The sequence below is a fragment of the Lithobates pipiens genome, unplaced genomic scaffold, assembly GCF_037356315.1.
Source record: "Lithobates pipiens isolate NorthernLeopardFrog02 unplaced genomic scaffold, aLitPip1_a1.2 Scaffold_10, whole genome shotgun sequence".
NCBI classification, from domain to species: Eukaryota; Metazoa; Chordata; class Amphibia; order Anura; family Ranidae; genus Lithobates; species Lithobates pipiens.
This window is the reverse complement of record NW_027507686.1, coordinates 222708958-222722903: the sequence shown is the minus strand read 5'-3', so window position 1 is coordinate 222722903 and position 13946 is coordinate 222708958. Positions and strand designations below refer to the sequence as shown.

Here is a 13946-nt window from a genome sequence, read left to right as displayed (position 1 = left end):
CTCATGGCAAAGAACTCTCTGAGGATCTAAAAAAAAAGAATTGTTGCTCTACATAAAGATGGCCTAGGCTATAAGAAGATTGTCAAGACCCTGAAACTGAGCTGCAATATGGTGGGCAAGACCATACAGCGGTTTAATAGGACAGGTTCCACTCAGAGCAGGCCTCGCCATGGTCAACCAAAAAAGTTGAGTGCTCTTGCTCAGTGTCATATCCAGAGGTTGTTTTTGGAAATTAGACGTATGAGTGCTGCCAGCATTGCTGCAGAGGTTGAAGGGTTGGGGGGTCAGCCTGTCAGTGCTCAGACCATACGCCGCACACTGCATCAAATTGGTCTGCATTGCTTTCATCCCAGAAGGAAACCTCTTCTAAAGATGATGCACAAGAAAGCCCGCAAACAGTTTGCTGAAGACAAGCAGACTAAGGACATGGATTACTGGAACCATATCCTGTGGTCTGATGAGACCAAGATAAACTTATTTGGTTCAGATGGTGTCAAGGTGTGGCGGTAACCAAGTGAGGAGTACAAAGACAAGTGTGTGTTGCCTACAGTCAAGCATGGTGGTCGGAATGTCATGATCTGGGGCTGCATGAGTGCTTCCGGCAATGGGGAGCTACAGTTCATTGAGGGAACCATAAATAACAACATGTACTGTGACATACTGAAGCAGACCATGATCCCCTCCCTTCCGAGACTGGGCCACAGGGCAGTATTCCAACATGATTACGACCACTGCCTTGCTAAAGAAGTTGAGGGTAAAGGTGATGGACTGGCATAACATGTCTCCAGACCTAAACCTTATTGAGCATCTGTGGGGCCTCCTCAAATGGAAGCTGGAGGAGCACAAGGTCTCTAACATCCACCAGCTCTGTGATGTCATCATGGAGGAGGGGAAGAGGACTCCAGTGGCAACCTGTGGAGCTCTGGTGAACTCCATGCCCAAGAGAGGTTAAGGCAGTGCTGGAAAATAATGGTGGCCACACAAAATATTGATACTTTTGGCCCAATTTGGACATATTCACTTAGGGGTGTACTCACTTTCACACTGTTATACAAGCTGTACACTCACTACTTTACATTGTAGCAAAGTGTCATTTCTGCAGTGTTGTCACATGGAATGATAGAAGAAAATATTTACAAACATGTGAGGGGTGTACTTCCTTTTGTGAGATCCTGTAGCTCCTCTGTTTTTACAAGGAAGTTTACTTTAGTACTGTGTGTTCTGTGCAGGACCAATAGAATAGAATACAGATAGAAAAGGTCTTGGGGTTTAGATTAGGGATACATAAACCCCCTCTGCCATCATATATTTCAGCTTTACAATAAAAAATAAAAAAACTGTATGAAAAGGAAGTAGGTAAATATTCCTTTTACCCCTGCATGGGGTGATGTCGCGCTGCTTCTGTTGAAATCCTGGAGAATGTTAAAATCCCAAGCTCTCATGAAGGAATGCAGCAGCACAGTTGCACACTCCATGTATTCAAAAGCTATATGGGGTATGCCCAGGATATCTCCAGGACGCTGACGTCACACTGTGGTCAGACGCTGAGGATAAGGTAAGACTTAATAGCTTAAAGTACCTTATCTAATATTGCGGCCCGTGTTGGGTCCAGATTAAGGCCGCTGTTAGATGAACAATTTGCTGCCAATACATTTTCAGCCACAGAACTTCATGTTGTATTTTTCTATGGGAGTCACTCTGATGAAACCTAAACTAGTGTTTTGTTGCCATGTAGTTTTTTTTTTAGCCTTTTTGCAGAAAATGTTGGAACCCATGTCTAGTGATAAGGCTAAGTTTTAGGTGACTGTGTCATGTTTGAAGCTTTGCCCTTCATCATCATAATAATAATGAACTTTACTTGCATTATACTTGAATTCACTTGTTGGGAGTCACTTAGGCCCCTTTCACACTGGGGCGTCGGCAGTAAAGCAACGCTATTTTTAGAGGCGCTTTACCGTCATTTTAGCAGTCACTAGCAGGCCGGTTTTAACCCCCGCTAGCAGCCGAAAAAGGGTTAAAACAATTGCCGGCGGTATAGCCGCGCTGCCCCATTGATTTCAATGGGTAGGAGCAGTTTAGGATCGGTGAATAACACAGCTCCTTCACCGCTCCAAAGATGCGGCTAGCAGGACTTTTTTCACCGTCCTGCCAGCGCACTGCCCTCCGGCTTTCACACTGGAGTGAAAGGGGCCGTTTTTTTCAGTCACTATTTTTAGCGCTGTAGCGCCTGAAAACCGCCTCGGTGTGAAAGGGGCCTTGAGATCTTACCTGTATGACTGCACTGGGGCATCACTCTCTATACACCATAATAGGACTTGAAGTGTTCAGATGTATTTCACATGTTAAATGTGATAGTGCTGTGCTTGCCTTCAAAGAAACTGTTATTTATTAATTAAAGTGATTCCTGGCAAGTAAATCCAAAAGCAGTCCAAACTAATCCTCATAATGGTAGGTTAAAAGTGAACTCCAGGTAACCAGCTAAATACAACGAGGGGAAAAAAGTATTTGATCTCCTGCTGATTTTGTAAGTTTGCCCACTGACAAAGAAATGATCAGTCTATAATTTTAATGGTAGGTTAATTTAAATGGTGAGAGACAGAACTACAAAAATATCCAGAAAAATGCATTTCAAAAAAGTTATAAATTGATTTGCATTTTAACCACCTCAGCTCCGGACCAATAAACACCTTAAGGACCAGAGGTCTTTTTGCAATTTCGCACTGCGCTGCTTTAACTGGTAATTGCGCGGTCATGCAATATTGCACCCAAACGAAATTTGCGTCCTTTTCTTCCCACAAATAGAGCTTTCTTTTGATGGTATTTGATTGCCTCTGGGATTTTTTTTTTTGCGATATAAATGGAAAAAGAGCGAAAATTTTGAAAAAAAAAGATATTTTCTTCTTTTTGTTATAAGAAAAATCGAATAAACTAAATTTTAGTCATACATTGAGGGCAAAATTTATTCAGCCACATGTCTTTAGTAAAAAAAATGTCAATAAGCGTATATTTTTTGGTTTGCGCAAAAGTTATAGCGTCTACAAACTAGAGTACATTTTCTGGAATTTACACAGCTTTTAATTTATGACTGCCGATCTCATTTCTTGAGGTGCTAAAATGGCAGGGCAGTACAAATCCCCCCCAAATGACCCCATTTTGGAAAGTAGACACCCCAAGGAAATTGCTGATGGGTATGTTGAGCCCATTGAATATTTATTTTTTTTGTCCTAAGGGATTGAATAATGACAAAAAAAAAAAAAAATTTTTTTTACAAAAAGTTGTCACTAAATGATATATTGCTCACACATGCCATGGTTATATGTGGAATTGCACCCCAAAATATATTCCGCTACTTCTCCCGAGTATGGGGATACCTCATGTGTGGGACTTTTTGGGAGTCTAGTCGCGCACGGCACCCCGAAAACCAATCACCACCTTCAGGATTTCTAAGGGTGCAAATTTTTGATTTAACTCCTCACTACCTATCACAGTTTCGAAGGCCATAAAATGCCAAAATAGCACAAAACCCCCCAAAATGACCCCATTTTGGAAAGTAGACACCCCAAGCTATTTACTGAGAGGCATGTTGAGTCCATGGAATATTTTATATTTTGCCACAAGTTGCGGGAATATTACAAACTTTTTTTTTTTTGCACCAAGTTGTCACTAAATGATATATTGCTCACACATGCTATGGGCATATGTGAAATGACACCCCAAAATACATTCTGCTGCTTCTCCCGAGTACGGGGATACCACATGTGTGGGACTTTTTGGGAGTCTAGTCGCGCACGGCACCCCGAAAACCAATCACCACCTTCAGGATTTCTAAGGGTGCAAATTTTTGATTTAACTCCTCACTACCTATCACAGTTTCGAAGGCCATAAAATGCCAAAATAGCACAAAACCCCCCCAAATGACCCCATTTTGGAAAGTAGACACCCCAAGCTATTTACTGAGAGGCATGTTGAGTCCATGGAATATTTTATATTTTGCCAAAAGTTGCGGGAATATTACAAACTTTTTTTTTTTTTTGCACAAAGTTGTCACTAAATGATATATTGCTCACACATGCTATGGGCAGAAGTCAAATTACACCCCAAAATAAATTCTGCTGCTTCTCCCGAGTACGGGGATACCACATGTGGGGGACTTTTTGGGAGCCTAGCCACGTACGGGACCCCGAAAACCAAGCACTGCCTTCCGGATTTGAATATAAAATGCTATAAAAAACAAACTAACCAGAGTCACCCGTAACACTTATACGGGGATCAGTGGTGAAAGGGTTAACTAGGGGCAATCAGGGGGTTCAAATTTTTATTAGGTAGTATATAGGGGTCCCTGGCGCTATATAAAAACCTGACGGGGAACCTAAATAACTAACTGGCTAACCAGCGTCACCAGTGACACTTATACGGTGATCGCTGGTGAAAGGGGGTGAAAGGGTTAACTAGCAGCAATCAGGGGGTTAAAACCATTATTGGGTAGTATATCGGGGTACCTAGCGCTATAAAAACCTGGCGGTGAACCTAAAAAAATAACTAGCTACCTAGCGACTGTAGCGACACTAATGCAGCGATCAGAAAAACGATCGCTTAGTGACACTGGCAAAAGGGGGTGAAAGGGTTAACTAGCGGCAATCAGGGGGTTAAAACCATTATTGGGTAGTATATCGGGGTACCTAGCGATATAAAAACCTGGCGGTGAACCTAAAAAAATAACTAGCTACCTAGCGACACATGCAGCGATCAGAAAAATGATCGCTTAGTGACACTGGCAAAAGGGGGTGAAAGGGTTAACTAGCGGCAATCAGGGGGTTAAAACCATTATTGGGTAGTATATCGGGGTACCTAGCGCTATAAAAACCTGGCGGTGAACCTAAAAAAATAACTAGCTACCTAGCGACTGTAGCGACACTAATGCAGCGATCAGAAAAACGATCGCTTAGTGACACTGGCAAAAGGGGGTGAAAGGGTTAACTAGCGGCAATCAGGGGGTTAAAAACATTATTGGGTAGTATATCGGGGTACCTAGCGATATAAAAACCTGGCGGTGAACCTAAAAAAATAACTAGCTACCTAGCGACACATGCAGCGATCAGAAAAATCATCGCTTAGTGACACTGGCAAAAGGGGGTGAAAGGGTTAACTCTAGGGGCAATCAGGGGGTTAAATCTTTATTGGGGGGTGATAGGGGGCTACCCTGGACCTAACACTAACTGTCCTGACCGTTTTTACTGTCACAACTGACACTGAATGCATTGATCAGTAAAGAAATGATCAATGCAATCAGTGACACTGTGACTGGGGGGGGAGGGGGGGCGGGGGGGGATCGGGGGGGGGTTTGTGTGCCTGTGTGTACCTACATGTCAGTGTAGTGTTGGTGCACACTTACTTTTAGTCTTCTCCTCGTAGTCCGGTCAAAAAGACCGCCCCGAGGAGACTGACATCACTTCCTCCTTCCTGTGTAAACAATACACAGGGGAGGAAGCTTCTCATTGGCCAGGAGCGATCCAGAGGGGGTGGCCGAAAACCAACGGCCATCCCCTCATCACGGAGCGCTCCTGGACCGAATCGGACCGCCGTAAACAGCGGGAGGGGGTCCGATCGGACCCCCCACCCGCTGGAAGGCAATCACGTAGATGTACGTGATTGTGCCTGCCTGTGCCATTGTGCTGACGTACAATGGCAATACGGCGGTCCTGAAGTGGTTAATGAGTAAAATAAGTATTTGACCCCTTCGCAAAACATGACTTAGTACTTGGTGGCACAACTCTTGTTGGCAATCACAGAGGTCAGACATTTCTTGTAGTTGGCCACCAGGTTTGCACACATCTCAGGAGGGATTTTGTCCCACTGCTATTTGTAGATCCCCTCCAAGTCATTAAGGTTTTGAGGCTGATGTTTGGTAACGCGAACCTTCAGCTCCCTCCATATATTTTCTATGGGATTAAGGTCTGGAGAATGGCTGAGCCACTGCAGGACCTTAATGTGCTTCTTCTTGAGCCATTATTTTGTTGCCTTGGCCGTGTGTTTTGGGTCATTGTCGTCATACTGGAATACCCGTCCATGACCCATTTTCAATGCCCTGGCTGAGGGAAGGAGGTTCTCCCCCAAGATTTGGCGGTACAGGGCCCCGTCCATTGTCCCTTTGATGCAGTGAAGTTGTCCTGTCCCCTTAGCAGAAAAACAACCCCAAAGCATAATGTTTCCACCTCCATGTTTGACGGTGGGGATGGTGTTCTTGGGATCATAGGCAGCATTCCTCCTCCTCCAAACACGGTGAGTTGATTTGATGCCAAAGAACTCAATTTTGGTCTCATCTGACCACAACACTTTCACCCAGTTCTCCTCTGAATTATTCAGATGTTCATTAGCAAAATTCCGACGGGCCTGTACACTGTCACCCTCTCACCAAGCTGCTTGGCGATGGTCTTGTAGTCCCTTCCAACCTTGTGTAGGTCTACAATCTTGTCCTAGACATCCTTGGACAGCTCTTTGGTCTTGGCCATGGTGGAGAGATTGGAATCTGATTGCTTCTGTGGACAGGTGACCTTTATACAGGTAACAAGCTGATATTAGGAGCACCCCCCTTTAACCACTTGCTTACTGGGCACTTAAACCCCCCTCAGTCCCAGACCAATTTTCAGCTTTCAGCGCTGATGCACTTTGAATGACAATTGCGCGGGCATACAACACTGTACCCAAATTAAATTTTTATCATTTTTTTTCCCACAAATAGAGCTTTCTTTTGGTGGTATTTAGTTACAGCTGGGAGTTTTATTTTTTGCTAAACAAACAAAAAAAGATGCAAAAAAAAAAAAAATCATGTTTTAATAGTTTTGTTTATAAAATTTTGCAAACGGATCATTTTTCTCCTTCATTGAAGTGCGCTGATTAGGCGGCACTGATAGGTTGCACTGGTGGGCACTGATGGGCTGCACTGGTGGGCACTGATGGGCTGCACTGGTGGGCACTGATGGGCTGCATTGGTGGGCACTGATAGGCACAGATAAGGCGGCAAAGATGGGCACAGATAAGATGGCACGGATGGGTGGCACGGATGGGCACTGGTAGGTACCACTGATAGATGGGACTGATGGGCACTGATAGGTGGCTCTGATAGGTGGCACTGCTGGGCACTGGTAGATGACACTGATGGGCACGGATATGTGGCACTGGGGTGCAGCACCTTTGAGGCAGATTGTGGGTGGCACTGCTGGGTGGCACTGTGGGCACTGCTGGGTGGCACTGATGGGGGGCACTTTTAATAAGTGTGGCACTGCAGGGGGCAGGTGGGCACTGGCAGGGGGCAGGTGGGCGCTAGCAGGGCTGGCCGTGATCGGGACTGATGTTCCGATCACGGCCGCCGATGATCGGCTTTTTTTTTTTCTCCTCGCTGTCAGCGCGAGGAGGAATAATAGCCGATTACCGGCTCCGTTATATCACATGATCAGCTGTCATTGACTGACAGCTGATCACGTGATAAGGGGTCTGGATCGACCCCTTGCACGGATCGGTGATCAGGCGAGTCTCATGGACTCGCCGATCACAGAGCGCGCCGCGTGCGCCCCTCAGGGGGCGCGCAGGCCGCTCGTACACGGGACTACGTCTATTGACGTCGTCCCGGAAAAGGAGATCCGCGCTGTAGTCGTCATTTGGCTATAGCGCGGATCTCAAGTGGTTAAGAGAGTGATCCTAATCTCAGCTCATTACCTGTATAGAAGACACCAGGGAGCCATAAATCTTGCTGATAGGGGATCAAATACTTATTTCACTCATTAAAATGCAAATCAATGTATAACTTTTTTGAACTGTGTTTTTCTGGATATTTTCGTCCTGTCTCTCACTGTTAAAATAAACCTACCGTTAAAATTATAGACTGATCATTTCTTTGTCAGTGGGCAAATGTACAAAATCAGCAGGGGATCGAATACTTTTTTTCCCTCACTGTACAATAGCATAATACATATAAGGAAGCTGTTTTACCAGCCAAAGGATTTGTGTTTGTCCATCCAGTCTTGGAATTTACCCAGCCTTACCATACAGCACTGTTCTATCTTTATCTTGCAGTACAAGACATAGAAAAGTATTCATACCCCATGAGCTATAGGCTCGTACCTTCAGGTAATTGGACACTGGCAAGCTTTTGAGGACATGTCTCCTGGTTGGCCCCTCCCTCATACAAATAGCTCTACCCCTTCTTAGCCTAAACAAATTCTTTATATTCTTTTATATAAAAAAAAAACCCACCTTACTGTCTTTTAATTCCAATTTAGCGCTAAAATGCAACCACTCAGAGCGGGGTCTCCGGATGATGATCAGGTGTACAGTGGTGTGAAAAAGTGTTTGCCCCCTTCCTCATTTCCTGTTCCTTTGCATGTTTGTCACACTTAAGTGTTTCGGAACATCAAACCAATTTAAACAATAGTCAAGGACAACACAAGTAAACACAAAATGCAATTTGTAAATGAAGGTGTTTATTATTAAAGGTGAAAAAAAATCCAAACCATCATGGCCCTGTGTGAAAAAGTGATTGCCCCCTTGTTAAAACATACTATAACTGTGGTTGTCCACACCTGAGTTCAATTTCTCTAGCCACACCCAGGCCTGATTATTGCCACACCTGTTTACAATCAAGGCATCACTTAAATAGGAGCTGCTTGACACAGTAAGGTCCACCAGAAGATCCTTAAAAGCTACACATCATGCCGAGACCCAAAGAAATTCAGGAACAATTGAGAAAGAAAGTAATTGAGATCTATCAGTCTGGAAAGGGTTATAAAGCCATTTTCAAAGCTTTGGGAATCCAGCGAACCACAGTGAGAGCCATTATCCACAAATGGCGAAAGACATGGAACAGTGGTGAACCTTCCCAGGAGTGTCCGGCCGCCCAAAATTACCCCAAGAGCGCAGCGACGACTCATCCAAGAGGTCACAAAAGACCCCACAACAACGTCCAAGGAACTGCAGGCCTCACTTGCCTCAGTTAAGGTCAGCGTTCATGCCTCCACCATCAGGAAAAGACTGGGCAAAAATGGCCTGCATGGCAGAGTTCCAAGGAGAAAACCACTGCTGAGCAAAAAGAACATCAAAGCTCGTCTCAATTTCTCCACAACACATCTTGATGATCCCCAAGACTTTTGGGACAACATTCTGTGGACCGATGAGACAAAAGTGGAACTCTTTGGAAGGTGTGTGTCCAAGTATATCTGGCGTAGAAGGAACACTGCATTTCAGAAAAAGAACATTATACCAACAGTAAAATATGGTGGTGGTAGTGTGATGGTCTGGGGCTGTTTTGCTGCTTCAGGACCTGGAAGACTTGCTGTGATAAAAGGAACTATGAATTCTGCTGTCTACCAAGAGATCCTGAAGGAGAATGTCCGACCATCTGTTCGTGTACTCAAGCTGAAACGAACTTGGGTTCTGCAGCAGGACAATGATCCTAAACACACCAGCAAGTCCACCACCGAATGGCTGAAGAAAAACAAAATGAAGACTTTGGAGTGGCCTAGCCAAAGTCTTGACCTGAATCCTATTGAGATGTTGTGGTATGACCTTAAAAAGGCCGTTCATGCTCGAAAACCCTCTAATGTAACTGAATTAGGACAATTCTGCAAAGATGAGTGGGCCAAAATTCCTCCAGGACGCTGTAAAAGCCTCATTGCACGTTATTGCAAACGCTTGGTTGCAGTTGTTGCTGCTAAGGGTGGCCCAACCAGTTATTAGGTTTAGGGGGCAATCACTTTTTCACACAGGGCCATGATGGTTTGGATTTTTTTTCACCTTTAATAATAAACACCTTCATTTACAAATTTCATTTTGTGTTTACTTGTGTTGTCCTTGACTATTGTTTAAATTGGTTTGATGTTCCGAAACACTTAAGTGTGACAAACATGCAAAGGAACAGGAAATGAGGAAGGGGGCAAACACTTTTTCACACCACTGTACATCACACCACAGGTAGCACATTTTGCTGGCAATTCCTTCCCATTTATAAAGTGCTCAGGTGCTTCCTCCCACCCTTTATGCTGCAAAGATTCTGCAGATAGAAAGTTTGAGATGCTCTTAAAGACTCTCTTTACTTTTGCAGGTCCAGAATGACAACCAGCGAATGCTGCAATTTCAGTATGTCAAACTGCAGCTAACTGGGGCAATGAATAACCTTGTTTTCCAGGATTGTGCATTAAAAGAGGAATTCCCTTCTGCTCTGCTCTTTTGTGTGGATGCCCCAAACCTGTCCTGAGACCAATTTCCAGAAAGGCTCTAATTTCCATTCACATGCACAGAATCTTGTGGCAAAAAGTCTGGACAGCTGAAGCTGTCTGTTAAAAGGAGAGGCACTTGACCAATTCATCAAAGATGTCACCAGAGGGAAGGTTTTACCCTCTCAGCGAAAGATCCCAAAATCCTCTCTACCTTCTCAAACCTCAGAGCACCTAACTGATTTATGCAGACTTCAACTTCCAACCCGAAGTTTAGCCCTTCCCTTTTGTCACAAGACTTGGGCCACAAGCCCAGAAAGTCTTCCCTGAAGCCCTCTTCCCAATGAAGGGGCACCCTCACTCAGAAGTGGAGGACATCTGGTGCTTGGCCTTTCTCTGGGTCCCAGACCTGTGGTGATCAGGCCTTCTCTCCAGTGCAAGTTTGTTGGCGGAAAATGGTGATTCTTGTTGCATAGAATCAGCCCAGAAGAACCTGGTACACAGACATATTTAGACTTCTAGCAGACAATCCTTGACCTCTTCCCAACAGACAAGATCTGCTATCTTAAGGCCTTCTTATCCAACCTGCTGCATGGTAACTGTCTTTAACAGAACAGCTGTTAAAGCCCAGGTCTTAGTAAACAGAGGGGTGGCTGAGTTTGATATTCCTACCTTGCTAAAAGCAAGAAAAGCTGCTTCCAAGTTGATCTACTATCATATCCCGAAATCCTTCTTTGAATGGTGTGAACACAGATGCTTTAGCCCCAGAGATTACACTGTGCCTCAATTTCCGGCCTTCCTAAAATCAGGTCTTGAAGTGGAAGCAAATGCTACATATAACAATATTTAAAACCATTGCTCCCCAACCATCTTCAGCTTCCAATAGTGCTGTAAAAAAAAAAAAAACCTGTGTAAATACCTTTCTAATCCACCCTGTTCTGATCACGTGATGCAGAAGATTTTGCTTTCCTGTGTCATGGAGTGACTGCTGCAGGGGAGACAATGGAAGCTGATGGGTGATGTCATAGTTCCTGGAATTCTCTGTGACTTGCAGAGACTCCCCTTAGATATTCCCTTAGATGACGTTACCTGCAGAATAGCCTTTTTGGTTGCTGTCAGACATGTCTTTGAGTTGGTGGCTCTCCTGTAAGGAGCCGTTCCTCATCCGTTTACAAATACAAGGTTGCCTAACACCCAAGACCATCCTTTCTTCTCAAAGTGACATCAGTCTTGCACCTAACAAGGTCATAGTCCTACTATCTCTGCTCCACAACATTCAAAGGAAACCTCTCTTCGTTGTCTGGGCATTGTTAAAGCCAATAGTCACCTCAAAGCTACAGCTTTAAGCAAGCAGACTAATTCCCTGTTTGTCCTGTCCTCAGGACCTCGCAAGGGTCACCCCTGCTTCCAAGTCCACCATTGCAAGATGGATGAGAAATTTGATTGCTCAAACTTACACTCAAGGACACATTGTGTTGTGTACTTGGTCCTCTGTTCATACTTTTTTCCAAGTTCCACCAGTCAGATATCCATTCTTCTGCAGATGCATCCTTTGACTGCAAGGATCTTCCAGCGGCACTCTGAAGATGAGTATTGTTTATCCTTGTTATTGGGCCTGCTGGCACAGTTCTGTTTGCCCAGTTGTTGCCCATCCTTCTTGTTCATTGCTTGGGGAGATCCCAGAGTGTATGAATACTTTGTCTGTGTCCTGTACTTTGATTTAAGATGAGAGACATTTTGACTTGCCTGTAAATGCCATATCTTGGAGAACGTTACGGGACATCCTCTCCTCCATTCCTTGGTTACGCGACATTGCTTGCTATAAAATTGAGGAGCCACGGAGTGGGGTAGGGTTGTAGGGGAGGTGTCCAGGGGGCCTGTCCTTGGAAGGTTGCCAGTGTCCAATCACCTGAAGGTACAAGACTGTATCCCAAGTTCTGATGTCAATATTTTGTCGGTGTACTCTACTGTACGCCAAGATATGGAATTTATAGGCAAGTTAAAATTCCTCTTTTTCTATATTGCAGTTAGAGGTTGTAACCCTAAGAAAAAAAAATATCCTGTTTCTGTTATAGCAGGTTAAACAGCACAGTGCTTGTTCTGTCTTATCTGTTACTTTCTATGCTGTAAAAAACTTGGTTGATCCAACCTGTTCCTATGTCCCCCTATGTAAACTGACCATGGTAATCATGGCTGCTGCTCCATAACACCGTGGTCAGTTTATGTGCCTCCACCTTCCTGCTGTTCTCCTCTTTTCCCCTCCCTCCTGGCCTGTTAGCTCCTGTATGTGAACGGTCTCCAAACTTGCCCTGCACCTCCCCTCCTGGTGCTATTCGTAGCTAGCAGTAAAGTAATAGAAGGGTTACTGCAAGTCCCTCTGTTTTACCAAGCCATATTACACAGTGTAGATGTTTGTATAAAATTATGCTTCTAAATACCTTTTTTGCAGATCATTTCTGTTCGGTCACATGACCTCCGGCTGATCTCCTCCCCCAACGTAAGTGCTACAGCGGGAGGGGCAGAGCAGACATCACAGCGGTCACGTGACCTCCCAGCTGACGTCAGAGGGGGTACTCGGCCCCTCCTGCTGTCGCCCTTAGATTGGGGAAGGAAAGCAGCCAGGGGTCATGTGACCGAACAAAAACGATCTGCAATAAGGTATTTTAGAGGCATAATTCTTATACAAACATTTACGCTGTGTAGTATGGCTTAGTAAAACAGATTAATCTGGCAGTGCTCTTTCTTTGACTTTACCACAACTTTAAATAAAACTTTGAGGTTTTGTCTCCCCTCCAAACCATGACTTGACCGTGAAAGGAGAAGCTGCATACTGATGAGCCCATCTCTTTCGCTCTGCCTCCTATTAGCATGTCACCTCTTAGCATTGAACACTGCAGCACAACTAACTGGCTCCCTGAGCTGCATCTCCCTCTCCCAGTCCGAGCTCTGCTGTACAGGGGACTGCAGGAGACGAATATCAAGTTAAAGGCCAAGTTCGCCTTTTGTAAAAAATAAATGCATATCTTATTGCAGGTAAAAAAACAAAACAAAAAAAACGTGCATTTTTTTTTTTTTTTCTCTGCAACCTGTAAAGCATTGCACCTGTGATCAGCAGATTGTGGGAGCAATGCCAGGATCCTGCAGACTGTGTCAGCTGTCTGCCCATACCTCTCAGTGTTTGTTAATTTTGGGCTTGAATGATGACTATGATGGGGACATTAGATTGTAATATGCTCTGATGCGGGGGACCTTTGTTAATGCATCTGTGTGATCTGTTAGTGGACAACCTTGACACTCCAACTCTGCTCCTGGGGGGTCATGCCTTTTGGCTATCGGGACCTGTAGTCCCACATGGTTGGCTGTGTTAAGTCTATGAATATCTTGGCCTTAGTATGTGTATGTGTATGTCAATGTTGTATGTGTTTGTAAGCATGTCAGGACCTTACGGGGTAAAGGACCACGCCAAAGAAAAAAAAAGCCGCAGATTGACTCTGGTGGCAAGAAAGCGCCCTGAGGCGATTCGCATAGGTAGCGCTATACAAGTCACTCACTCAATATATTGACATTTTATAAATACAGAAGGTAATGGGTAATGTTTTTTTTGTGTGATTGAGAGATATATGTGTGTGTGTGTGTGTGTGTGTGTGTGTGTGTGTTTGTTTGGGTACATTTCTTAAATGGTTTACCTCTTTTTGTCTTGTAGACGGTACCTGCCGGTGGTCAAAGGCTATCCTTCCCGTT

The 13946-nt window shown here is 44.5% G+C and overlaps 1 pseudogene across 1 annotated transcript in view; it reads left to right on the top strand.

The window, feature by feature from the left end:
- Nucleotides 1–10246, top strand: part of LOC143926335 (cryptochrome-2-like) — a 42486-nt pseudogene extending 32240 nt beyond the window's left edge. Inside the window, exon 8 of the transcript XR_013262090.1 lies at nucleotides 10094–10246. The product of XR_013262090.1 is annotated as a cryptochrome-2-like (transcript). The remainder of the gene's footprint in view (nucleotides 1–10093) is intronic.
- The last annotated feature ends 3700 nt before the right edge of the window (nucleotides 10247–13946 follow it).